Source organism: Lissotriton helveticus, chromosome 5_1, assembly GCF_964261635.1.
Source record: "Lissotriton helveticus chromosome 5_1, aLisHel1.1, whole genome shotgun sequence".
NCBI lineage: Eukaryota > Metazoa > Chordata > Amphibia > Caudata > Salamandridae > Lissotriton > Lissotriton helveticus.
In genome coordinates, this window is record NC_136065.1 from 90,138,776 (window position 1) to 90,165,184 (window position 26,409).

At 47.3% G+C, this 26,409-nt stretch overlaps 1 long non-coding RNA gene across 1 annotated transcript; it reads right to left on the reverse strand.

Annotated features, from left to right (window-relative positions):
- Window positions 1–10,337: 10,337 nt before the first annotated feature.
- On the reverse strand, window positions 10,338–24,853 carry LOC144754195 (uncharacterized). Its single transcript, XR_013594679.1, has 3 exons — window positions 24,796–24,853; window positions 23,104–23,206; window positions 10,338–11,277 (listed from the first exon to the last, which is right to left on the reverse strand). It is a non-coding gene; the product is annotated as an uncharacterized LOC144754195 (long non-coding RNA).
- Window positions 24,854–26,409: the final 1,556 nt, after the last annotated feature.

A 26,409-nucleotide genomic window follows, 5' to 3' on the forward strand; every position in this document is an offset into this window, starting at 1 on the left:
ATAAAAGCACAGACCAGCAGCCGAAAGAAGCCTATGCCAGGCTGCCCTGGGCCATCAAAGGGGGGCACCTAAGTGGGCGGCCACCCTTAGTGCCACATGATGGCAAATACCCCAAGGAGCGGTCTAGTGGCTGGGATCTGGAGGGTCCCCAGTGATGTCATTTCCCGCAGTAGAAGGGCGGGGGCTGAGGGTATAAGGCCAGGGGTCGCGGGCCTGGCGCCCTCTTTGACCCCAGGCCGGCCGCGTGAACGGATCCCACCCCCTTGACCCGACGAGCGGTGCTGCCCGGATGCTGTTTTCCCTCCCTACCGCGTACCCGGCGGTCGAGCAGCAGGGGGGTGGGGGGTAGTTATCTAATAATATTTTGCTTTGTGTTGCAGGCGGAGTTACAGGGCGATCCAACTCTGGAAGGTACAGAAGGGTACCCTCTGCAGGAGCACAGTAAGGATGCGAGGGCCAATTATCCCCAGGGAGATCCTCGGTGGGATCCTGGAGGAGTGACGGCGCCATGTTAGTCCTTCAGGCGGTTGTGGACCTGAGCAACCGGGGGTTGCCTGCAACGCTCCGCCCCCGTAGTGGGGAGGGGCGTGAGTAAGGGGTGGACTGGAGGTCTGCCGGGGGAGGGGCTAGCCCTTCCCCCAATATTGACAACACCCCCGCGGTTAACACCACAGGGGGTTTATGGCTCATCAGGTGGGCAGTTTGCGAGGGGCGGCCTGACCCTGGATCGCCCGTAAGATAACCCAACATGTTGGCATAATGTTTATGCAAATAAAGCTGCAACAACTCTCTCCAACAAAACATTGTGTGGTGTCGGTTAGTGGGGAAATTGTTGTCAGCGGGCTGGGGTATGGGCAGATGTTGGCACTAAAGGCAGGAACCTGTCGCGGCCTCTCCAGAATCACAAAAACCTCAGAAGATGTCTGCACCCAAGGGCGCCGCTGTCGGCATCGACCTGGGCACCACCTACTCCTGCGTGGGGCTCTTCCAGCATGGCACGGTGGAGATCATCGCCAACTACCAGAGCAACCGCACCACCCCCAGCTATGTGGCCTTCACAGACACGGAGAGGCTCATCGGAGACGCCGCCAAGAACCAGGTGACCCTCAACCCCCAGAACACAGTCTTTGATGCCAAGAGACTGATTGGCAGGAAGTTTGATGACGCGGTGGTGCAGGCTGACATGAAGCACTGGCACTTCAAGGTGGTGAGCGATGGTGGGAAGCCCAAGGTGCAGGTGGAGTACAAAGGAGAGAACAAGACCTTCTCCCTGAGGAGGTGTCTTCCATGGTGCTGACCAAGATGAAGGAGACCGCTGAGGCATACCTGGGCCACCCAGTCTCCAATGTCGTCATCACTTTGCCTGCTTACTTCAACGACTCCCAGAGGCAGACCACTAAAGATGCAGGGGTGATCGCTGGCCTAAATGTGCTGAGGATCATCAATGCGCCCACAGCAGCAGCCATCGCCTATGGTCTGGATAAGAGTGGCAGGGGAGAGTGCAATGTCCAGATCTTAGACCTGGATGGAGGTACCTTTGATGTTTCCATTCTAACAATTGATGATGGCATCTTTGAAGTCAAGGCTACAGCTGGAGACACCCACCTGGGAGGTGAAGACTTTGACAGCCGCATGGTTAGTCACTTCATTGAGGAATTCAAGAGAAAGCACAAGAAGGACATCATCCAGAACAAGAGGGCAGTCAGGAGGCTGAGAACTGCTTGTGAGAGAGCCAAGAGAACCCTGTCTTCCAGCACTCAGGCCAGCATCGAGATCGACTTCCTGTTTGAAGGCATTGATTTCTACACTTCCATCACCAGAGCTCACTTTGAGGAGCTGTGTGCTGACCTCTTCAGAGAAACACTTGATCCTTTAGAGAAGGCTCTGAGAGATGCCAAGCTGGACAAAGCTCAGATCCATGAAGTTGTGCTTGTAGGAGGATCAACACACATCCCCAAAATCCAGAAACTGCTCCAGGACTTTTTCAATGGCAGAGAACTGAACAAAAGCATCAACCCAGATGAGGCTGTGGCCTACGGTGCAGCAGTGCAAGCTGCTATACTGATGAATGATAAGTCTGAGAATGTGCAGGACCTGCTCCTCCTGGATGTAGCACCTCTCTCACTGGGACTTGAGACAGCAGGCGGTGTGATGACTGTCCTCATCAAGCGCAACTCCACCATCCCAACCAAGCAAAACCAGATCTTCACCACCTACTCCGATAACCAGCCTGGTGTCCTGATCCAAGTGTATGAGGGGGAAAGAGCCATGACCAAGGACAACAATCTCCTGGGGAAATTTGATCTAAGCTGAATCCCACCAGCTTCTCGTGGTGTACCACATATTGAGGTGACCTTTGACATAGATGCCAATAGTATCCTGAATGTCTCTGCTGTGGACAAGAGTTCAGGCAAACAGAACAAGATCACGATCACCAACGACAAGGGGTGGCTGAGCAAAGAGGAGATTGAGAGGATGTTACAGGAGGCTGAGAGGTACAAAGCAAATGATGAAGCCCAGAGAGAGAAAATATCTGTGAAGAATTCACTGGAGTCCTACGCCTTCAACATGAAGAGTACTGTGGAGGATGAGAACATGAAAGACAAGATAAGTGGGGACGACCGGAATAAGATAGTGGACAAGTGTAACCAGACCATCTCCTGGCTGGAGAACAACCATCTGGCAGAAAAGGAGGAGTATGAGCACCAGCAGAAAGGGCTGGAGAAGGTCTGTAATCCCATCATCACCAAACTCTACCAGGGCGGGAAGTCTGGGGGAATGCCTGGTGCGAGCTGTGGAGCTCAGGCCCGCCAAGGGAGCTCCAGCACTGGACCCACCATCGAGGAGGTGGATTAATGATGGATTCTTCTCATAGTCCCGGGATTGAGGAGGTGGATGAATGACAGACAGCAATTGACTCTTCTGGTGGCCCCTCCATCGAGGAGGTGGTTTATTGATGGGCAATAATAGACTTTTCCCATGGACCCACCATTAAGGAGGTGGATTAATGATGGACTCTTCTCATGGTCCCTCCATTGTGGAGGCGAATGAATGAGGGACACTAATTGAATATTCCAATGGCCCCCTCCATGGAAGAGGTGGATTAATATTAGACAACAATGTGCCCTCCCATGGACACACAATTGAGAGAAAGTGGACTGAAAAAGACTTCTGGCCCTTATCAGACTTTTCTAGGTCATCCTGAACATTCTATGGCCACAAGTACTTAATCCAAGCTATGTTCTCTGCAGGTAATGCCTTTGTCTCACAATGAGAATGTTAATTTGTTTGATCTTATAGCTACCTTTTATGAAGACCACATTGCTTACATATGTTCATATTTTATTTTTATAATAAAATGATTGAACTGCAAACCTTTGGCTCGATTTTTAATTTACCTTACTTAAAGTGTGTTGGCTTGGGGTTAGTTAGAGTGTGCTTTTGTGAAATTGGAACGTGTAAATATTGCATAAGGTGTCATTTTTCTTTTAGTTGGAGGGTGTTGGGGGGGGGGGGGGGAGGGGTGGAAAGGAGTTGAGACCTGCCAATGTGTTTTGCTAATGCACTGTTCTATAAACCCCCAAAAGCAGCTTCACAAAATGTGTTGTCCTGTGTTGTATGAATGACAAATCAAATAGGGCAAGATGAAAGGAAACTGCACATTATGTAGGGGTATTGAGTAGTGCGGGAAGAGGCCACGCAGAATGAGGTGAGCATTTTTGGAGTACACTGTGTGTGGGAACCGGAGCATTAAAATGTGGAATTATTATGAAACCAATACAATAATTTATACATGATCTACATGTGTTTACACATGCTGCTGAACTTGGTGTGGGTTTCCATGTAACGTCTGCACAGTGCCAAGCATTTCTTGATGAGGTGATTGACTTCGTTTTATCCTCTAAAGTCAGTGCAAATAAGACAGTAAGCAACAAAATGGTTCATATGGTGACCAAGATGAGCGTTCTAAAGATCATGTTGATATAAGGGTGCTCAAGAGTACCTGGGGCATCATTGATGAGAAAAGTGCCAGGATCCAGATAGCAGAGCCAGGACGGGTGAGGGTCCGAGATCACAGAGGGTGGTAGAGCAGACGAAAAGCACAAGGAAGGGAGACAGCAGGGGTTGGGGCAGTATGGCTGCTTTAGAAAAGAAAAAGAATAACAAGAGGGAATTAAGCAACAAGTGATGGAAGAACTAGAGATTATAAAGATATGAGGGCATCTACAACAGCCGGGATGTGCAAAGGGGCATAGAGACTAGAAGGTAGGGAGAGTGGGGGTCTTACAGAAGCCAGGAAATGTAAGAGGTTAGAAACATTAGAGGGGGAGGAGGGCGACCCCGCAGAGAACAAGGAGGGAAGAGAAGAAAGTCACAAAAAGAAGCCTCAGTGTGCAGGAGGCTGGAGAGATTAGAGAGTCTTGTTTTTCCCCCTTCGGCCATAAATTGATTGGGCAGACGTGAGCAGTGTTCGTGCAAACATACATCAATAAAGTTCATATTAACATAACTCAATTAATAAAGTCCATATGAAAAGATTTGTTTAATACCACAAAGTCCAGATAAGATCGGAATCCGTGTCAAAAATATTAGATAATGTTTCAGTACCACGGAGGAGTTATATCCAAACCAGGATAGCACGCAAACTCTTGGAAGGATTATTAGACTGATCGGCACATTCACTACAACGCCCAAGCTACCCGGATAAATACATAACGTTGCACCGCCCAGATACGTCTTATTGCCAGGAGAACACATGGGCTACAGCGTCCGGAGAGCATTTACTAAGAACTGAATCTAAACAATCAGGTAATTTTGAAAGACGAGATATGCCATGCTGGATGTAATGCCCACAGCGCTCTAGTCGCTGCACACACACACGCATCCCTACATCCGCAGGCCAGGCGTGGCCTGCGGGGTTAAATAAAAGGATGACGTCCGCTCTGGGATGTCACTTCCGACTGTTACCCAGTGTCGGTGTGGGTTACTGGTCGCAGCGCACTCTGCCCCCGCGCTACCTCCCATGCCAAAGGGAGGCCTAGGTTACCCCCAAAACGTAACTCACAACATTGGCGACGAGAGGAGGGGGCCCAACCCTCGCCCGTACACCGGCAGCTGAAGCGGAGCTGCCCGATCCTCTCCGCGGCTCCACCGCATGTCTCTCTGCCACGGCTTGGCCCCGCCTGACCTGCCCAGCCTCCCCACGCCTGGGCGCTGGTGACCTCCTGTGGCAGCCGTGTGTCCCTGTGCGGCACCGTTTGATCCGGACCGGAGACGCGACACGAGGCCATTGCGCACACGCGCGGCACCCTGCCAATGCTCACGCATTGCGCGTGAGGTGCAGAATTCGCTTCCTGATAGCATACACTGCGCCCTGGAGGGGGTGTAAGCCACATTTGGACCAAGGGAAGAACCTCAGGAAGAGCCAGACACCCCACGCCACCGGAAGCCTGCGACACGCTCGACGGAACGGAGGTAGGCCACACAGCTACCACGTGGCATCGCAAGGCAAGCGTGTGGGGGATAAACGATCAACGAGACCACGCCCGGCACACGTGTTGATCAGGGGAGAAGGGAAGGAAAGCGGATCTACCCCGGCGAGCTGCCACCATGGCGGACGAAGAGGCGCCAGCGGCCATAATCAATATCCCATTTCAACACGCTGCATCGGGGGTATTACCACCATTCAGTGAAATGGAGGACCCATCCACAGCATCACCAAGGTGGAAGATATGGATTGAGAGACTGGAAAACTATTTCGTAGTCAGAAGAGAGACAGACAAAGCTGTGAAGCGGTCGCTCTTATTACACTATGCAGGGGACGAGATATTTCGACTATTCAAACACCTGCCCAACACGGGGGCGGCGGGTGATTATGATGCCGCAGTGGCTGCCCTCAACGGTCATTTTGACCCACAACTGAACTTAGACTTTGAAGTTTTCAAATTGGGACAGGCACGCCAGAGGGAAGGCGAGACCATGGACCAGTTCTATGCCCGTGTAAGGGAACTAGCCAGTTCCTGTACCGACGAGGATCAACCGAAAGCCATACGGAGGCAGATCATACAAGGGTGTAGAGACAAGGCGTTGAGAGGGTCGATACTACGCAAACCAGGGATCTCACTAGAAGATATACTAATCTTGGCCAGGTCCCATGACCTCTCGAATGTAAGGGCTACAGCCATGGAACAAGCCCTCCACAAACCCCAAATCAAATCAGAGGCTGTCAAGAGCGAGCAAGCAGATGCGGTAAAGACTCAGCCACGCGGACCACCCCAGAGAGACTACCGGAAGGACCAGTCCCGGACACGGTGTGGATATTGTGGACATGAGCCCCATGCGGCCAAAGATTGCCCAGCACAGGGCAAAACCTGCTCGAATTGTGGAATTCCAAACCACTTTGCGACAGTGTGCCGGAAGAGGAATACGACAAAGACCTTGAAAAGGTCACGCATGCCTACCAAAGCTATTCGGCATCTGTCGATAGCAGAACCGTCGCCATCAAAGACAGAGAGACACCTACCCACGGTGGATGACGACTCGGAGTCAGAGGACAAAGAAGCCTACATCGTGTCAATCGCGCGAGAACTCAAACAACAACAACAACAGCGGCGGCGGCGGCCACAACCCAGTGCATTGTACAGATGGCGGGAAACGAAGTCAAGGCGATAATCGACCCCGGATCCACTGTGAATGTAATGGGTCTGCAACAATTCCGAAAACTGCGCCCACGGCCCCAGATACTGCCATCCAAGACAAGGATTTTCGCATATGGAGCGGACCCACAACTACCCCTCAAAGGAAAAATCACAATACCCATCCAGGCCGATGAGTCGGAGATAACAGCGACAATTCACATAATCAACAGAGAGGCTGGCACGTTGCTAAGTAGTCACACGGCTGAGGACCTGAAACTGATAGCGTTTGCCAACCGCATCAGGGCACACCAGGTAGAGGAGCTACTGGGACGTTTCCCCAAACTATTCCGAGGCCTGGGCTGTATAAAATGTAAACCAATCAAGCTACACATCGACAGGTCATTCACTCCCACCGCCCTGCGGCACCGCCGGGTACCTTTTCACCTACGCCCACTGGTGGAGAAAGAACTTGAAAAGTTAGAAAACTTGGGCGTCATAGAAAAGGTCACGGGACCCAACCCGTGGGTATCACCGATGGTGATTGTAGAGAAGCCCATGCAACCGGGTGAAATACGCCTGTGCATCGACATGCGGTTACCAAATACTGCAATCCGGAGAGAGAGACACCTGACCCCCACGATGGATGACATCATTGCTGATGTGAACGGGTTAAAGTGGTTTTCAAAGATTGATTTAAACGCTGGGTACCACCAGTTACCACTAGCGAAGGAGAGCCGGTTCATTACCACGTTCAGCACCCATCTTGGCCTACGACGGTATAAGCGGTTGAACTTTGGTATTTCCTCAGCGGCGGAGGTGTTTCAAAATACCATCAGAGAACTCCTGTCCGGGCTGCCGGGGGTAATAAATGTCAGTGATGACATCCTGATACATCCACCACCGCATCAGAACATCACAAACACCTTCGGGATGTCTTGAAGAGACTGAGTGCCCATGGAGCAACCCTCCATAAGGAAAAGTGTCAATTTTTCCAACCATCTATCGAGTTCTTTGGATACGTTTTCAACCAGGAGGGTATCCAGGTAGATCCAAGGAAGTCCAAAGCAATCAAGGATGCCCTAGCGCCAAAATCCCCGACGGAAATCCGAAGCTTCCTCGGGATGGCCACTTACTGTGGCGTATTCATACCGGGCCTGGCCACTCGCAGCGAACCTCTACGAGCACTGACCAAATCCGATGCCATCTGGCAGTGGTGCCCGAAGGAAGACGAGGCATTCCAGGGAATCAAAGACGCTCTCCTGGAGAAGGCCACCCTCTCATACTTTGACCCCACGAAGCGCACGGAAGTGATAGTGGACGCCAGCCCAGTGGGCCTTGGAGCAGTGTTGACCCAAGAACATGAACCCGGCCAGTGGACAGAGGTAGCGTTCGCCAGTAAGGCCCTCACTCCAACCGAGACCAGGTACGCCCAGATCGAGAGGGAGGCTCTGGCTATCAAGTGGGCCTGTGGCCACTTTCACCTATACCTGCGAGGACACTCCTTTGTCATGGTCACTGACCACCAACCGTTGGTGCCCCTTTTCAAAGGGACGGCTCCACACCCGCCACCTCGCATAGAACGGTGGGTGATCCAACTCCAACCGTATGAGATGGAAGTCGTATATCGGCCGGGGGCCAAAAACCCTGCAGATTTCTTATCGCGACATCCGTCTACACCAGAACCAGAGGCAGAAGACGAAGGTTGTGAGGAATATGCACAGTGGGTAGCACTCACATCGTGCCCCCAGAGCATGACGATAGAGGAAGTGAAGGAAGCAGCCGCCAATGACAACATCTATCTGAGGTCACTGCAGGCGGTTCAAGAAGGGTCGTGGGCTGACTACCTCCGCCCACCCAACTCCTGGTCCGCGGGAGACAGAGAGTCGCTCACGAAGATGTGGCGGATTCGGCATGAACTGAGCGCTACAGAGGAAGGGGTGCTGCTGAGAGGATCACGCCTGGTCATTCCCCAGAACCTGAGACACAGAGCCGTGCAGCTGGCCCATGGGGACCACCAGGGGACTACGAAGATGAAGACACGAATGAGAGAAAAGGTGTGGTTCCCGGAGTTAGAGAGCATGGTGGAGGAATATGTGAGGAACTGCATGGCCTGTCAGCTAACCAGTGACCCTGAAATACCACTACCCGTGATCACTGAAGAAGCCTGTACTTCTCCCTGGACCAAGATCAGTATAGACTTTGGGAGTTTCCCAGGGGAAGGACACACATTAGTGGCCATCGACGCCTACTCGAAGTACCCACTGGTGGAGAAGGTGGCGTCCACGGCATTTTCACACGTGGGGCCGGCATTAGAGAAGATGTTCTCCACGGTTGGGTATCCATCAGAAGTACGGAGCGACAACGGACCACCCTTCCAAGGGACTGATTTTGCCACGTTTCTTCGACAAAGGGGAATCCAGCACCGGCCTCAAGCGAATGGGGACGTGGAAAGATTTATGCGGATCTTAAACAAAGTCTTCCGGATAGCAGTGGTGGAGCAGGTCAATCCTGAGCAGAGGCTACACGAATTCCTACAGGAGTATAGGAGCACCCCTCACTGCACCACCCTAGGAGCCCATGGGCTCTTATGTTTCAAGGACCACGAAGAGACCTTCTTCCCAGTGCCCCGGGGTGGACACCACCACCAGGTGCCGTTGGTGAATCTCAGGAACGGAGGCGCGAAGGAAACCAGCGAGCCAGCCATCGCAGAAAAGCCATACCCAGAAGGGTAATCCCAGGGACTCGGGTGCTTATTCGGAACAGACGTCCAGGGGGAAAATTCCAAACCCGATACGAGCCAGGCTCCTGGACAGTTACATCAACAAGAGGAACCATGGTCACAGCACAGAAAGAAGGTGAGGAAGTATCCAGGAACACCTCCTGGTTCAAAGCCATCCCGCCAAGGGACAGACAACCATCCGAGGAAGGCGAAAGGGAAACCGACTCGAACGTGGCCGCAGCTCCCGAAGAAGGAGAAGACAACCCAATGGGTGGGAGCCAGGCAGAAGGACACGAATCAGCGCTGGTGCCACCGACACCTCCCGTCATGGCCAGAAACACGCGCCAAGACGCCGAAAGTGGGAGGGCCAACTCCCAGCGTTACAGCCTGCGGCCCAATCCACCACCCAGTCAGAGACTAAGAGACTATGCTTGCCTGCTGAAACCTTGAAGATGTCACCAATGGACACGCAAGTACTTGAGTGTTACTTTTCTCCAAATGTTTGCACTACGAGACTTTTGTTCGTTAAACAAAAATATATAGTTGTATAGGGATGTAATGCCCACAGCGCTCTAGTCGCTGCACGCACACACGCATCCCTACATCCGCAGGCAAGGCGTGGCCTGCGGGGTTAAATAAAAGGATGACGTCCGCTCGGGGACGTCACTTCCGACTGTTACCCAGTGTCGGTGTGGATTACTGGTCGCAGCGCACTCTGCCCCCGCGCTACCTCCCATGCCAAAGGGAGGCCTAGGTTACCCCCAAAACGTAACTCACAACAGATAAGGTCAGGAGACCCTTGAAAGGAGAGGTTTAATCGAATCTTTATCATTATAGATTCAACGAAGATACGTGGACATAGAAGCGAGTCCGCAGGTTGCTTACATACAAGGCGGAAGGATAGACGCCACAGCGGCGGACGTCTGTTTGGTTAGCCGAGTCATCGCCCAAAATAAACAGACCCAGACACTTGTTTACAATAGCAAAAAAGGCCACCTTTATTTTCGATCAGGTAAACTCAAATTCTGGCAATTCATCAACAATTTAGTAAAATAGGGCCAAAACCTTTAAAAATTTCATGCATTTAAATATTAGCATTTCATACGGAAACCATCAACCATATGTTGTAACCATTCCTTCAACCATGTGTTTCATATCCTTTCATTTAATACCGTTACCTCTTTCCCCTTTCTTTTTCCCCACTGGAGGATAGGTAAGCCCGCTCCAGACTTACCCACCCCAAAAACACCGCCACCCAGGAAAACCAAAGAGTTTTCCTGGACCCCACCAGACTCTGAAAATGAAAATGTTCACCGTGCACCATAAATTAACCCCAAGCTCTTTTGCCAAGAAATCGCGCAGCTCAAGCAGGTAATAAGCCAGGCCTAATTGAGAAAGGTGTACCCCATCACCCCTAAGCAAGTGGCCTTCTTTGCTATTTATGTTATCGTGACATATGTAATGTATGTCCATCCCTGCACAAAAAACCTTCATAGCTCTATTCAGTTTTCTTCGAGCCTTGTCCATCGCTGAGTGATCCCTAGCATTCCGCCAGCGTTGTCTGTAAATAAATGCAGTCCACACAATGCAGGTGCCCAACCAATTGTCTTTTCAGACTGTTAAGTCAAGCTGCATACGTTTTATTAATGTCAGACCTGAAAGTGGCACCAAGTCGATTTCACCAAAATGGATCACTAACAAAGCTGGCAAACCTCTGTCATACCTCATCTTGGCAATCTTAGGAAACAGGTCATCCCACCTCAAACCACCTTTTCCACGCCATTGCAGCTTGTGTCCTTCGCTGGGAATGCCGAGGCTTTGACCATAAATTTGTTACTCAGCGAAGATAGCTGCCAATTTGACAAAGGAATGCCCGACAGTCCAGATTTTGTTTTTTCCTAGGAAAACCGCGAATGTCACCTAGGCAGAGAAAACAATTAGGAACACAAACCACAAAGAAACCAAAAAACATAATTTGCGCACATAATGAGCACAGCAACTCGATTTCCATCTTCCTATCCTTCTGATGGCCTCCCAACCCAAACCCAGTCTTGCCGCCTCCGTGGCTGCCCCAATCCTAAAAGAGTGTGTAGCATATGCTGCTGGGTTTTCACCTATGAATAGCAATGCCTTCCTTAGAACAGCTAACAAATGGGCGCTGGAAATATGAAAAACAGTATTATGTACAAAAATAACCCCTGCTCTGAAATTTGGATGCTACTTGAAGGTTTTTCCACTCCAAAACATGGCTACAACCTTTAAATCCACCACTGCTAAGAAAAACCCAAACGCCCCTGCCCAACTGATCCGTTTTGGAGCGTTTCAGCCAGATCCTAATTCTATTGTCCTCCAATGTCACTTCTTTAGAATGTAGCCCCTCCTCGCCCCTTATACCCAACAATTCAGATACTCAGAACGCTCCCAAAAATAACCATATCATGCAAAGTCGAAATGAAGCCACCTCCTCAGCATTATAAGAGCAATCAGGGAGGGCCCTTAAAATCTTTTGCAACAATTGGAAAGTGATGGGTGCACGGGGTCTAGAAACGGTACCTATCCCTTTACTCAAACCCTTCAACATTCTTGCAACTAGAAAGCTATCTACCGGTCAAAACCCCAATGTAAACAGCCATAAAAGGAAACCCCAGTCAATGTACCCCTTATCGTAGTAGGCGACAAACTCTTATCAGACAATGCTAAAATGAAATCCAAGATAATAGGAGTCAGTACTTGTGCGTTGGTCCTGGGGTGAACAGTCTGTACATAACTGATGAACCCCCGCCCATGCCTGTCTGTATTCCTCTTAGTGGTGTCAGCCAAGGAGTTTTCTATCAGCTGAGTAATTCTCAATCCCCTAGGGCCCAAATCCTGTCTGGAATTGGTGTTTGGCTCGCCTCTGCCCCTGGCGCCAAAGTATGGAATCGCTGCCAATTGAAACGAGCCAGGGCATCCGCAATGCAGTTATTAACTCCCGGGATGTATTTTGCTTTAAAAACAATGTTGCATGAACTCCCTAAGCAGGCGCAAAACCCTCAAATCCTTAGCTTTTTGATGGTTGACAAGATTCACTACTGCCATGTTATCAACGTGGAAAAATACCGACCTATTCTGAAATTCCCTGCCCCAAACCATGATTGCCACAATCAGGGGAAAAAGTTCTAAAAATGCAATACTCCTCCCTTGTTTGGTCCAACTCTCTGGTCAACGTTCAGCGCACTACCGCCCATCCCAAAAGATACCAAAACCTGTGGAACCCGCTGCATCAGAATACAGCTATACCTGCCACAACATTTGCTCCTATGAAATGCAATGGCACCCCATTCACTCTTGTAGAAAAAGTAACCAAACCTTCAAATCCTCCTTCACTTGCCTGGAAATGCGAATCCTGTGGTGGGGCAGCCAAGCACCCGACATAGCCATGCCTAATGTTCTACAAAAAGTATGTCCTGCTCTAATGACTCGGCATGCAAAATGTAAGTAACCCAACAAGCGTTGCACTTGTCTAAGCTCAAGTTTTGATTTTTCCAATACACTGGTGACACAGGCTGCAATCTCCTGCAGCTTGTCCTGTGGCAAACGATCTATCCTTTCGACTGTGTCTATTTCAATACCTAAAAAGGTTAACCTCGTACCAGAGCCCACAGTTTTCTCTGGCGCTAGCGGCACACCTAACTCGCAAGTCAATTCCTAAAATTTTTGCAATGCATTTTGGCAATCTTGTGGCCGTGCTTTTTCCCATGAAAAGAAAATCATCTAAATAGTGACATGTGAGGGGGCGTCGCTAACAGCCGAGCAAGATGGCTGCTTAGTATGGGAGCTCCGCGGACGACACAGCCCTTTACGTCAATCCGACCACTAATCCGGTACATAACGCCAGTCCAGAGGCCTGAGCAGAAGCCCGGGGCCGAGAGGCGGGGATAGGCGAAAATCCAGCCGAAATCGGACACCGGAGGCCAGAATTACCGAGAATCCCGAAATCCAGCCTGACGTTCGAACAAAGACCGGGGCCTGGAGTGAATGTCTGACATAATATCGACCACAAAAATATCGCAATACAAAAATAGCGCAACAAAAATATCGAGGACAATAATATCGGGATCCTATCTACAAAAAGGTAAGTACAAAAATATCGAGAGAAAAAATATCGATGTCAAAAATATCGTTTTTTTAGAAAATATCGTTTTTTTTAAATGTAAATAAAATGTAATATTAAAAAAATAATACTTATAAATATAATAAACATAGTTAAAAATATATTATAATATTTATAATTAATAAATGATGTAATAAAAAGTAATAATAATAAAAATATAATACATATAATATATACATAATCAATTGTAACTCTAAAATATTTTTTTAATAACTTAATACATTAAAATATAATATTTACAAATCAATTTATATACATATAAATAACAATTAATACTAATGTAAAACTAATTAAAAAACTTAAGTAAATTTTGGATAGCGTACGGATAAAAATTACTATTCCCACTCCAAAGAGTGCAACAGTAGGGAAAGTGTTGGATAGTGGGAGGGTTAAAATTACTATTCCCACTCCAGTGGGTGCAACAGTAGGGAAAAAGTTGGATAGCATAGGGGTAAAAATTACTATTCCCACTCCAGTGAGTGCAACAGTAGGGAAAGTGTTGGATAGCGTAGGGGTAAAAATTACTATTCCCACTCCAGTGAGTGCAACAGTAGGGAAAGTCTTGGATAGCGTAGGGGTAAAAATTACTATTCCCACTCCAGTGGGTGCAACAGTAGGGAAAAAGTTGGATAGCATAGGGGTAAAAATTACTATTCCCACTCCAAAGAGTGCAACAGTAGGGAAAGTGTTGGATAGCGTAGGAGTAAAAATTACTATTCCAACTCCAAAGAGCGCAACAGTAGGGAAAGTGTTGGATAGCGTAGGGGTAAAAATTACTATTCCCACTCCAGTGAGTGCAACAGTAGGGAAAGTGTTGGATAGCGTAGGGGTAAAAATTACTATTCCCACTCCAGTGAGTGCAACAGTAGGGAAAGCGTTGGATAGCGTAGGGGTAAAAATTACTATTCCCACTCCAGTGGGTGCAACAGTAGGGAAAAAGTTGGATAGCATAGGGGTAAAAATTACTATTCCCACTCCAGTGAGTGCAACAGTAGGGAAAGCATTGGATAGCGTAGGAGTAAAAATTACTATTCCAACTCCAAAGAGCGCAACAGTAGGGAAAGTGTTGGATAGCGTAGGGGTAAAAATTACTATTCCCACTCCAGACAGTGCAACAGTAGGGAAAGCGTTGGATAGCGTAGGGGTTAAAATAACTATTCCCACTCCAGTGGGTGCAACAGTAGGGAAAAAGTTGGATAGCGTAGGGGTTAAAATTACTATTCCCACTCCAGAGAGTGCAACAGTAGGGAAAATGTTGGATAGTGGGAGGGTTAAAATTACTATTCCCACACCAAAGAGTACAACAGTAGGGAAAGTGTTGGATAGCGTAGGGGTGAAAATTACTATTCCCACTCCAGACAGTGCAACAGTAAGGAAAGCGTTGGATAGCGTAGGGGTTAAAATTACTATTCCCACTCCAGAGAGTGCAACAGTAGGGAAATTGTTGGATAGTGTGAGGGTTAAAATTACTATTCCCACTTCAAAGAGTGCAACAGTAGGGAAAGTGTTGTATAGCATAGGGTTAAAAATTACTATTCCCACTCCAGAGAGTGCAACAGTAGGGAAAGAGTTGGATAGCGTAGGGGTAACAATTACTATTCCCACTCCAGAGAGTGCAGCAGTAGGGAAAGAGTTGAATAGCGTAGGGGTAACAATTACTATTCCAACTCCAAAGAGCGCAACAGTAAAGAAAGTGTTGGATAGCATAGGGGTAAAAATTACTATTCCTACTCCAAAGAGTGCAACATTAGGGAAAATGTTGAATACCGTCGGAGTAAAAATAACATACTTATAAATAAATATTTTATTTTAAATAAAATAAAATAAATATTAACTATAAAATAAATATAAACCATTTACAAATACCAATACATAATTATTACAAACATGTGAACAATATATATGTAATTAAAAAAAAATTCTACATAGCTTTTCATAATATTTAATTAATAATTAATTAACAATTAGATAATTAGCCAAACAATTAATGAAAGAACATTATTACTTAATTACATTTAAATTACTTCCCACCCTATTCCCCTATAAACCCACAACCCACTACAAAACATAATTATCATTTAATCAATTAATTAAAATGAATTACCAATTAATTATAAATATTTACCAATTAATAAATATTAATTTATAATTGCTACTATAAACCCACAACCCACTACAAAACATAATTATCAATTAATCAATTAATTAAAATTAATTACCAAATAATTATAAATATTTACCAATTAATAAATATTAATTTTTAATTCCTACTCAATAATTAATATAACATTATTAAATTACTTCCCACCCTATTCCCCTATAAACTCACAACCCGCTACTGAACATATGTATCAATTAATCAATTACAATTAATTACCAATTAAAATTAATTACCAATTAATAAATATTAATTTATAATTCCTACTAATTAATAATTATTTTAACATAATTAAATTACTTCCCACCCTATTCCCCTGTAAACTCACAACCCTCTACAGAACATATGTATCAATTAATCAATTAATTAAAATTAATTACCAATTAATTAAACATAATTACCAATTAATAAATATTAATTTATAATTCCTACTAATTAATAATTAATTTAACATAATTAAATTAAATCCCACCCTATTCCTCTATAAACCCATAACCCGCTACAGTACTAAAATACAAAATGTAATTAAATTACATAAAATTAAATTAAATACATAATAAATACATAATAATATACACAAAAATAATTTAAAAATCGATATTAGTAACTTCGAAATTATTAACATCGATATTACTGACATCGATATTTAAAACTTCGATATTACTAATATCGATATTTAATTTATCGATATTACTTACCTTCTATATTTTGTCCCATCGATATTTAAATTTCGATATAATTGTATATCGATATTTAAATATCGATATTTTGTCTGTGTACCGCGTGGAGTATCTTCGAGCTGGAGAACACGACGGGAGAGTAACCAGAGAGTGCCGGAGCAAGATAGGCAGCGTCTTCAACACAAATACAGACAGGCGAGCTCTGGGATTGATAAGACCCGACGACGTCGGACAGCGGAGCGGACGCAGACGAGGTGCGGCCTGGTTGACCACCACACAGCCGGGGGCTCGATTTACGGCGGCGACGCTCAACTGATCGGTACGGACGCGGGAACACAACCGATAGTTCGCTGACACCACAATCATTGCCAAAGAAAGAGAACAGTATCATACTCTGTTTCCTGGCTCAAGCGGTTGGCTTTCAAGTGTGGCCCCACCGGACGATCCGTAAGCTAACAGACCAGATAAGGGGGCGAACCGTTAGCAATACGCAGTGAGTGATCTGCGTCAACGCCACCGCCAACATCAATATGGCGGGCAGGGGCCCACGGACCCAACATGCACAGGCTAAACTCGTCAAGTTTGCATATGACAAAAACAATCCGCCACTTCAAGAAGGACGCAACTCCTCCGGGGGAAAAACGGCAAACGGCGAAGGGGAAAAGAAAGTGCCGTTGGAAGACATCATGGCAGCCCTATCTAGTCTCCAAACAACAGTAGGGTCTATTTCTACAGATCTCTCGTTATTGAGAGCGGACTTTCATAAAATGGCGGACAGAGTAACTGAAGTGGAGAAAACCACCAAAACTCTAGTGACGGACACAGCGACAATGCAGAAGGCGCTGTCTCGACTCGAGACAGAATACAAAATCCTGGCGGAAAAACTTGATGATCAGGAAGGGCGCTCGCGACGGAATAACGTGCGCATTTTAGGTATTCCGGAAAGTGAGGGCTTGCAAGCTATGGACCTCTACATTGAAGACCTGGTGAAAACACGTTTGCAACCCAAAGGACTATCGAGTTTCTTCTCGGTGGAGAGAGCTCATTGAGTACCTGGCGGAAAACGTAAATCAGGGGCACCTCCCAGACCGGTGCTCGCCAGACTGTTCAATTTCCGCGATAGGGACGCCATTTTACAAACTGCACGAGTTTCCCCGCCGATCAGAATACAGAATTTGACTGACAATCTCCTTCTTCCCGGATTATACAGCGGCAGTCTCCCGACGCAGGCGGAATTTCATGGAAGTCAAAAAGGCGATGCGAGAGCAGGAAATACCCTACTCCATGATATATCCGGCTAGGCTCAGGGTAGTGGCGGAGGGAAAGACGTGGTTTTTTGAAAAACCAGAGGAGGCCTATGACTGGCTGGAGGGATGGCGGCGAGCTGGCAAACCGCGCCGTGGGAACAAGAACCATCAACGCCATGAGGATGACGACGACATGGGCAATTGGACTGAAAGGAGCCCGGACTCTGAGAGATCACAACGATCGGTTACAGAGACTCTTGGCCAAGAATGACAATGTGAAGTTTAAACACCCGGAATGAACATGAAGCACTCGTGCAGACCTGTTCTTGCCGGCTTGGATACCGGACTGATGCAGGCCATGGACTGGAAGGAGGGTTTGTGTCGTTCAAGGACTTCCTACCCCGTCAAGCAAGTACTTTGGGTCGGGTTGGGGGATTAAAGCACTCCGCTGAGTTGGGGCGGCGGGCGGTTGTATGTCCGTTAAGCGGGGAGGCAGGGTGAGTGGGAGGGAGGGGAGTTGGGGTTTTGTTTTTTCAGGTATTGATTCCTAGTTTCGAGATTGTAATAGAGCATGAGATCCTCATATACACAACCACACACGTTAGTTTGGCTGCGCCACACGTTGCAGAAGCCACTGATACTGCATACTTCCACTATGGGGGATGAATCCCTACTTGGACCAGGGGGAGCTTCTATCACCGTAGCCCCATCCCTCTCTGTGATGACATGGAATGTTAGAGGTCTGGGAGATAAAATTAAGCGCGGGTTGGTATTGCAATGTATCAAAAGGGTAAACCCCGCAGTAATACTTATGCAAGAAACGCATCTCACTAGTACATCCACTAAGGCACTCGATAGGTGGGGCTATAAGATGGTAACGCACTCTGCCTTCACGTCGAACTCAAGACGTGTGGGTATATTAGTTAAAAAACAATTTCCGCTAATTGTAAAAGAAATTAAATCAGATGATGCAGGAAGATTCGCGGCTATACACACGCAATGGGAGGGGAAACAACTAAATATTGTCTCAGTATACATACCCCCATCATTCCAGACAGTGGCCCTCCCAGCTTTGAGTAAATTTTTGCTTGGACTTCCGGTGGGGGAGCTGCTCATTGGCGGAGACTTTAACTCGGTGGTCGACAACTCTATGGATAGACACTCTCGAAGGCCGAACACACAGGGGGAATCCCGCTTAGGGAGTTTTTTTGCAGCGCTGGGAGTGCTCGACATCAGGAGGAAATACGACCCTACCGAACAACAATACACATATTATTCCAGTGTACACAATAGCCTCACCAGAATAGACTACTTCGTGGGTTCTATGGGTAGTCTGACAGATATCAATAAAATAGAAATTAGGCCCCGAGGAATTCCTGACCACTCCCCGATCTTACTCACTTATACACACCATCAACACATAAAACGCCGGACATACCCGATAAGCCCCGGTTACCTCAAAATCCCAGAAATCAAAAAAGCACTTAAAAAGACGACAAAACAATACTTTCAGGAAAACGAGGGGTCGGTGACATCCTCTGTTATATTGTGGGAGGCATATAAGACAGTCCTCCGGGGACAGGCCATATCCTCCATAACAAATAACAAAAGGGAAAAACAGAGGGAACGACAAACTCTGGAAATGGAATTGTCGTTGGCGGAGGCGAGACACAACACTGACCCTACCCCCGACACATCCAACACCCTTCACCTAGCACAGACACGCCACAAGGAACATTTGACGGAACTGACCAGGCAGCAGATGGCAAATACGCGACACAAAATATATGATATTGGTGATAAGGCAGGAAAGCTGCTAGCATGGTTAGATAAACGAGATAGAGAGGGCAGATGGATAGTGCAAATAAACACACCTGATGGCCTTGGCGTAACAGACCCCCACGCCATAGTCACCCTGATGGCACATCACTTTCATGAAATCTACTCTTCCAACTCTGTGATTGCGGAGGAAGAGGCTATGACCTACGTAAAGGATTTGGCCATGCCTAAATTGACTGCAGAAGAGGCACAGGACATAGAGAGGGACCTCTCAGTTGAAGAGATACACACCGCCATACAGGCGTTACAATCGGGCAAGGCGGCAGGCCCCAATGGCATACCAATTGAACTATATAAAAACATGACAGACACACTAGCACCACATATGCTACACATGTTTATGGAAAGTTTACAAGAGGGGAAACTCCCACACGACCAGTGCACGGCCACCATAATTACCATCCTGAAACCAGGCAAACCAGCAGACCAGTGCGCCTCTTACAGGCCCATCTTCCTCATAAATGCAGAGGCCAAAATTCTTGCCAAACTGCTAGCGATAAGGCTAATGCCACACCTCACTAAACTTATCCACCAGGACCAGTCGGGCTTTATGCCGGGCAGGAGCACAGCGCTCAATTTGAGACGATTACATGGCGCCCTGGCCCAAGCGGCGCACGTCCAAGAACCGGCGGTTATACTTTCACTTGACGCCCATATGGCATTTGATATGGTCCACTGGCCCTTCTTATTCGCGGTGATGAGGCATCTTGGCTTTGGGCCCACGTTCTGTGCCTGGGTCCACTTACTCTACACAAAACCAATGGCACATGTCGCAGTTAATGGTCACATCTCAGAAACATTCCCACTGGCGAGAGGCACGCGTCTAGGCTGCCCACTGTCACCGCTGTTATTTGCGTTAGTACTGGAGCCCCTGGCGGTCTGGCTAAGGTGGGAACCCACGATACATGGGCTTAGGTGGACAGAGACATGGGAAGATAAGATCTCCCTCTACGCCGATGACATACTCCTGTACCTCACTGCTCCTAGACGCTCCATAATTAGCCTAATGGATGTATGCATGGCCTATGGACGGGCTTCAGGATACACCTTAAACTGGTCCAAATCCGTCATGTATGTGCTCCACGGTCCCCCTACGCGTCTCCCAGACAACTGCCCACTTACAACAGCAGAGGGCACGTTCAAGTACTTAGGGATTCACATCACAGCTGATGCTGAAGACTTCTACAATAGGAATCTTAAACCGCCGCTGGAACGCTTAAAACAAGATATTCGACACTGGGAAACTTTACCACTCACCCTACTGGGGAAAGGGGCGCTATTAAAAATGATGGCACTGCCTCGTTTCCTATATATACTAGAAAACACTCCCTACCCCGTGAAACCCGCATATTTTAAAGCAATCACGGCACAGGTTACCAATCTGCTATGGGGCAGCAAACCACCGCGCATAGCGCAGGCAAAGTTAGTGCGCAGTTGGTATGACGGTGGGATAGCGCTCCCTGATGTGAGACTTTATTACTGGGCAGCACAATTGAAGGTTATTCATCAATGGGTGCATCTTCCCCCGACCGAACCAGCACTGAAGGCGGACAGACACCAGTTGGGAGTGGTTGAGATGCTGGCTCCACTCTACGCTAAAAAATTATCTTTGCAGAAATCGGGACCGCAGCGACACACATTGGGGATATGGCACACAGCTCAGGCGCGACTGGGTTGGCAGGGGGTGCTTACACAACTCACTCCGCTATGGGACACGAAGCGGCTAGGAAAACTTAGGTACAGCAAAGGCTTTGATCGCTGGGATGATATTGGAATCTCTACGATTGGAGACTTATGGCAAAAAGGAGGAGTATTACCCTTCGATCAGCTACGGCAGCAATACCACCTAGCCCCATCTGAACTATTTAGATACAATCAAATCAGACATGCCCTAATGACAGCACTTACACATGACACAGAACTCCCTGAATCCTCCCCCCTTGAGGACCGACTGTTAACAGACTTCATGGCGAGAAGAGCGACCTCGCTCACGTATCGGAAATTGATAAACAATTTACCTGATCTGATGGGAACACTGCGCGATAGGTGGTCCACTGATGTGGGTGAGAGCGACGACTCTGAATGGCGGAAGGCACTGGCATCCCCGAAGGAGGTAGGCATTCCTTCACGTCTTAGACTGGTGCAATTGCGCATCCTACATCGCTCATACTACACAAGACATAACCTACACAAAAAGGGACGAATAGCACAATCTTACTGTCTGAGAGGGTGTGGGGATGTTGGAACCTTTTTCCATACCATATGGGACTGTCCCAAAATAGCTGAATACTGGGCCCGGGTAATGAGAATGATGTCACAGTCGGAAGGGGTTACAATACTACCAGAACCCAGGTGCTGTCTGCTAAATGTCTGGGAACCGAACTACCTCACACGAGCAGGGCAGAATTGGGCTACAATGGGAATGATGATAGCAAAGCGGAATATTGCACAGAAATGGGGCAGTGCAGAACAACCCACATTAACAGTATGGTGTAAGGACATGGATGCTGCCATGATAGCAGAAAGGGCGGTGTTTAGTAACAGGGGATGCCCCCAAAAATGGTCCAAAATATGGGGAGCGTGGAACAAGTATAGAGGAAACATCTGTGAACCACCTCCGGACCGAAATGACAGCAGCGACGATTCTGAGGAGTGAATACTGGACTCGAAGCTCACTCAGCGAAGTTATATCAAGATGATGATACATTTATATATCTGTGATTTTGGCATACTTGAATGTGTATATGATACTATGATACGATACCTGATTAAGTGGTTGTGGTTGAAATATGTGTATTGCACTACTTTTGAAACTCTAATAAAATATTTTACAAAAAAATAAATAGTGACATGTTGCTCCCCTTCGCCATATTTGAGAAAAAACCCAGTGTAAAAGGGTGCTGAATACCTCAAATAGCGCACATGAAACAGCACAACCCATGGGAAGCATCTTATCCACATAATAGGCCCCATCAAAGAGCATGCCTAGCAATTCAAAATCTACTGGGTGGATTGGCAACAACCTAAAAGCTGATTTAACATCGCACTTAGCCAATTCAGTGCCCTTTCCTAAATGGTTGACCATCTTTAACGCCTCGTCAACTAACATATAAGAGACCATTGTATCCAGTGGGGAAATGAAATCATGGACTGACTGGCCATCTGGCCAAGACAAATGTTGTATCATTCTAAAATCTCCAAGCGTTGTCTTCGGGATGATGCCCTGATAACTAATCCGAAACCCTTCCAGGAATCCCCAACAAAATCTATTCGCTGCTTGCCAGTCAGGATATACTTCTAACCATGGTACCATCGCCCTATGCAACAGCTTAAAAACCTCTACATATTCATGGTCCCAAATTCTCTGTTTTGTCCTCAAAGAGAAATGCGCTCCCAACGGCATAGGTAGACCCATGTATGAAAGCCTTTTGTGAATAGTCACTTCAGAGCCCTGTGTACTCGTTAATGACTGAGACTCAGATTGTTTCCCAACCACGTCACTCCCCTCCCTCACAGCGTCAGCAGATATTACCTCCGTGTCCTCAGCCGACTTACCAATTTTCTTAGCCCCTGTCCTTGCCTGTTTGTCTCGCCCCACCAACAACTCACTATGTTGTGTGCCTACATTTTGAAAATTAGCATCCCAAGCCGCCCACCATTGTCGCCTACCTCTAGGAATCTGATACGCTCTCTCTTGAAATGCCCGCAGGACGTTCCACTCTTGACGCTGTTGAGGCAGCTGTTCCTTGGTTGACAGATCCGCTCTTGACTTCTGTAACGAGTGAAAAGAAAAGGATTGTGTGATGTTCTCCCCTATTCCTCTTTAAGACTAGATTGCCCCCCTCCCATACCCACCCAAATCTCTCCCTTCGACAAACCACTCCACATTATCAGGTAAATCGCATAATTCCCCTTCCTCCATAGCATTGTTGTCTACGCCAAACCTGACGTCGTCGTGAACCCAAGTAGACTGTTCATTACTACTACCAGGGCACGCGCCGTCGCCTATACCACCATCAAAATGTCGCCAATCTGTGACAGACCTCCTCTCGTTAGGTGTGCCCGCATGAAGAGAATCCGCAAGTGTCCCGCCGACCGCCGAGTCATCCTTGTTGGCAACCGCACAATGTGCCGCTGGGGGAAGAGTAAAAACTCTGTGACCCGCTTTCTGAGCCAAACCTAAATTGCTCTTCTGCGCACCTTTAACAGAAGAAAAATGTTGTGTACCATTTGACCTCTTCCCTAGACTCAACCCAGGACTACCACTCACCTCTTCCAAATTAGGCTTCTGGTTATGAGGCACCCACCCCCACTGACCGTCAGTCATGCTCCCAAAAGGAGCATATTGAGAAGTTCTCTGCCTCGCAGGCGACCAGGCGCGTGGAAACACATATTCGATATGGCTCGTAGGCCCACTAAAACCACCTAATTTACCCTCCAAACGTTGGGGGACAAGGCTCCTTAAGGCCCCCCCTCCACCAAGAACTGAAGCAAAGTCTACCCTATGGTCCTCAGAATCATCATCTGAAGGAACTTGCGCACTGCAATCCAGACCCGTGACGGACCTACTATCATCTCCAGCCCCCTCCCTTTGCTGCATGTTTGGTATATTTTACTGCGCAATCACTTTGCGTACAGAATCACACTGTGTTAACTGTCGTTCAATATTTTCCTGAGGCTCATCTCTGAAACTGGTGTCCTCAGAGTCACTAGAATAAACAACCAGCGTTGGGGGCTGCAGGGGCTCGGTCATGTCCAAAACCGCACTTCTTCCTTGCAAGGGCAATTCCACTTCTCCCACTTCCAAAGGGGCCACCCCATCCCCGAGCGTCGCATCCAGGGCCAAAGGAAATGAAGCACCATCCCGCCCCTGGCCTCTACCCCCACACGGCTTATTCTTATTGGAAAGTGCCCTGCGCGCACCTGGCACACTTGCGCCATCTCTCAAAATACCTCCCAGGCCCAATCTCACGTTAGAATCACCGGGGGTTTCCTGAACAACCTCACTGTCCCTCAGCTGCGCTCCTAGGGGCAGCGAGCGTGCCTGCCTCTTCACTGGCGGCCACGGGGGCGCCTGGCTCCACAAGCGCTGAAGGACCTCCTCTTCAGTGAGCGCGCCGCTCCACGCCAGACTGCTGTGCCATACCAGCCTCCACAGCGCGCCGAATGCCCTTTGCTGCCTGCCGCCTCGGTCGCCCTGGAAAGTCCACAACTACATGACGGGCCTCCGCCGAGAGCAGGTCGGCCCGGCCCGCCTCCTAAATAACTCGGAGCGCCTCCAGCAGCTCTGCTTATGCTGCCATGACAGGGAAACCGCACTAAAAAAATAAATATTAGAGTAATCATTAATGAGGCACTTACGAAAACAAACGCACCTCCCGCCACCCTCCTGCCTCCTCAGAATGCCGTTACACGCTCTTTTCACCTAATTAGCCACCTGTGCCCGCTCGCGCCTGCCGGAGCCCGCCTACCCAATCCCGTGCTGCGGCCTGTCCCATCCGAGCGAAAGACCCCGGGGGGAGACATTGACAAGAGATTGCAATGGGAAAAGGAGGTAAGAATCACTCAAAGCGTGGATATACCGAAAAGGAAGATGTATTGAGTATGGCACCAATGTATAATCAGACTGTTTGATTTGTAGGTTACAACACGTCAAGAAACCACTGAATAGAGACAAGGACTTGTTTCCCCTCCTCTCGTGTGCAACATCACTCCTGCGCAAGTAAGCATTTTTCTGCACACCAGTATTGTACATATGTAGTTTGGCCAAAATCCACCGCTGGACGCATTTCTAATGGAATTGTATTCTATGCAGGATTTCGTAGGAGCCTGACATTCACACTCCGCGATCCTTGAGATAAGCTTGCTGAAGATTGTATGTAAGTTTGTTTTTTATCATCAAACAAGCACTCGTCATAAATGCAAGTAAGAATATCTACTAGGACCTCTTTGTTAATCCAAAACCGGTACATTCTTTGGTATTGAAAGGTTCTGATTCACCGAAATAAGGTTAATGAAAGGTGAGAAGTAGCAGACAATAAGTTCATTCTGATCTTAAGAGTCGGTGGGTTTCTAAGAGGAAAGCTAAGGTCTATTTTTTTGCTTTGTGTTTCAGCTGCGTGGTCCTGAAGAGAACTCTAGAAAGGGCAAGAGTTTGAAATGCGTAGACTATTTAGTGTTATTAGCCATAAGATTTTTTTTTTAAACAAAATTTGAAGAATTGTAATTTTCAGAATTTGTGTGTCTATAATGTAAATTATGGCTAGGTCTAGAGATAGGGATTAAAAAGTTTAATTAAAAAATATGGTGTGTGGGTTGTGTGCAGCGACTGAATGGAAGAGAAGAATGCGGTGAGACAGGATATGAATAAATGGTTGAAAAGAATAAAAGGTGTTGTATGAGTGAGTACTAGGAGTGTGATGTTTAAATAGGGCAACAAGAAGGAAGTAATGATTAAACTTTGATATATTGTAAAAAATCAAATTTAAAAAAATAAGATTGATTTCTGAAAGAACAAGCATTTGCAATGCAATAGGTCTCGCATTTACGCAAGTTTGAGCCATTGACATTGCAAATGACAATGCCTTTTATTTTTGTTTTCGTTTTTAAAACATAAATAAAAGGTATTGTCATTTACATTGCCAATAGCTTAAACTCTCGTAATGCAAGATCTATTGTATTGTAAATGCTTTTTTTAAACGTTTTCCTGACTAGGACTAGGACTGGAGGGGTAAAGTTCCCTCCAGGTGGCAAACCTTCAAACAGCCCGCTTCATATTGCCTAATTGTAACTCATGTTTTGGTGAGAATAATTTTTAACAAATCTGTGAAAAAAGTAGTATAGTCTTTTTTTCATATTCACATAATTTCTATCACGTTTTTGGGTTAATCTTTTAAAAAGGAGAGGGGGGGGGGAGTCAAAATATGTATGTGCCCATCCCAGAAGAAAGACATACAAATGTATACGACAGATCTT